Raw genomic sequence first — 2,565 nt, 5'->3', positions numbered from 1 at the left:
GCAATTTGCACACATTCAAATGGGGTAACTAAGAAAAGTTTAAAGAAGGAACTATTTGCAGAGGTGTGAGCTTGGTTTAGGGAAGCACAGAAAAGACAGTGAAGCAACCTAGAGGTAGCAAGAGCACAAGCCAATACCACTCCCAGGCCTGAAGGTGCCAAGACAGGGTGGGGTTGCCAAAACCTGGCAAGACCGATGGCTGTAGGAGAGGGCTGCAGACTGGAGCTATGGTCTTCAGTAGAGAAATGGAACCAATTCTGAGCCAGAAATGGAGGGAGCCAGAGGAATAAATATCAGAACTTCACTCTCCTCCTGCCACCCATTCTTCTACTGAGCCCTCCTATTACTCACACAAAAGGAGAAGCTGCAGGACAACGAGGGAGGTATTGCAGTCATAAAGGTCATCTGTCCTCCAAGGCACAATGAGAGGGATGGAGAGTATTTTATATATATATATATGTACCATATATATATATATACACTATAATATAACATATATATATATATATATATATATATATATATATATATATATAGAGAGAGAGAGAGAGAGAGAGAGAGAGAGAATTTTGTATCCTTGGACCCCTCTGAAGATATAGGAATGACAGAGTCAGGGCTAGAGGTAAGTGAATGCCCATGTCATAAAGTGACTTTACAATAGGCTAATACTGTTATGTTTTACACCATTATTTTTTGTTTGTTATATGTTTGCTTTGCCCATTAGGTTGTAAGTTCCTAGAGAGCAGGGGGCATGCTCTTTTGTGTCCCAGACCAGTGCTTAGCACACAGAGACCCAGTAAGGAAGGAATCTATAGAAATCACACCAGCAAGTGACTTCAGTTTCTCCATCTACAAAATGGGAACGCAGGGAATGGGGAAAGATACTTAACTACATTACTCCAAAGGCTGTAATCTGTGTGGTCCAAATACAGTGGCATATGGAATAAAAAGTACTAGAAGGCATTACAAATATTATAATAATTTTACTGCTACTCTTATAGACATATCCAAATTATGTTTGGGGCACTTCTGGATCATAACAGAGTAGCCAATCTGTTCTGTAATAAATGCATTGCCAGGCAGCAACTGTGCAGTTAAAACATAATCAGTCAACAGAATATGCTTCTTAGGCCTCAAAAATTTCTCTCTCTCTCTCTCTCTTTCTCTCTTTCGAAAATGGATGCTCAAGCCCTAGGCAACATAACCACTGAGGTTTTATTATAAAATACATTTCAAAATAATAGTTGCAAGTCTTGGAAGCAAAGAAGAAGATGAAAAAGAAGTAAACAAGGCCTTTTTCTCCTACTAAATGATAAATTAAAAGCAACACTTTGCTGTTCTGCCTCATTTATTATTGCATTGCACTCTCACTGCTAGAGTTAAGGTTGTGTCAGCGTTTCCATTATAAACCCCTATTTTCAAGGGTTTATAATTCAGCCATAAAAATTTGCTCCAGGCTGAAACTTGCCATGCAAAAGGTCTCATTGTAGGACCAAACTTAGGACAAATTTAAAGGAGGAAGAATTGAGTTGACTGGTCTGAGGTTAAAAATGGAAACAAAATTGTCCTAATTTGTTGGTCCTTCTCTCAACTTCAGAATGCATCTTGAATCTTAGAGAAAGCTGAAACACCAAAAGGAGATGAGAACATGCGTATAGTTTTTTACTCCTTTGTGAAAATAGTCACTATCGGCACAAAGTAGCATTAGATACAGATATATTAAAAGCCAACTTACACCATATACTCCTGTGTTTATAATTTACATATTGCTGCTGATTTACAAAACTAGATCACTTGTCTGGGTATCTGTTCTTTGGTTAGCTTTTCTTTTATAACAATTCCTTTAAAGTGTAAAGGATGGACATGTGTGACTCAGCCACAGAGAGCTCAGTATTTCTGAACGTGAACGTTATTTTCTGCCATTACACCTCTCTTTCCACCTCAAAGGGTATAATCTACAAAGTAACTATTTCTATGTCCCTGTCCCAACTCCAAAGAAGTTCTAGACATCTTCTTCTATGGCATCATTCTGCCTCTGTGTACACTTGAGTCCCAAATCCAAGCCTAATTCTAGCGGTGGTTGTTAATCTTCAGTATAGGTTTATTTTTCTGGCAGGTTAAACTGTATCCAAGATGTCATTAGACAGACACCAGCTTACAAAGTGGACTATTGAGTTCAGGGTGCCAATAATGCTGAGCAGAAATTATAAAACTCATTTCAAAAACCAGAAAAACAATTTTGCATTGGCATCGTCCACAAGTCAGAACTGGAGAAGCCCACATGCCTTATAAGTTAAGAGTGTCTTTCAGATGCCACGTTTCAAGACTTGTTGAGCTGAGCTTCCATTCCAACATCTGTTTAGGCTGATAGAGCTTTGTGGACTTAACTCCTGGACTTGAAGCCAAATCTATTAATCTGTGGTTCTTAATCTTCAGCGTGCATCAGAATTAGCCTACCACCAGAGTCTCTGATTCAGCCGGTCCACAGGCCAAGAATTTACATTTCTAACAAGTTTGCAGGTGATGCTGATGCTGCTGGTGTGGGGACTACAGTTGCAAACCACT

Source organism: Mesoplodon densirostris, chromosome 19, assembly GCF_025265405.1.
Source record: "Mesoplodon densirostris isolate mMesDen1 chromosome 19, mMesDen1 primary haplotype, whole genome shotgun sequence".
Taxonomy (NCBI): Eukaryota; Metazoa; Chordata; class Mammalia; order Artiodactyla; family Ziphiidae; genus Mesoplodon; species Mesoplodon densirostris.
Note: the sequence above shows the minus strand (reverse complement) of the source record.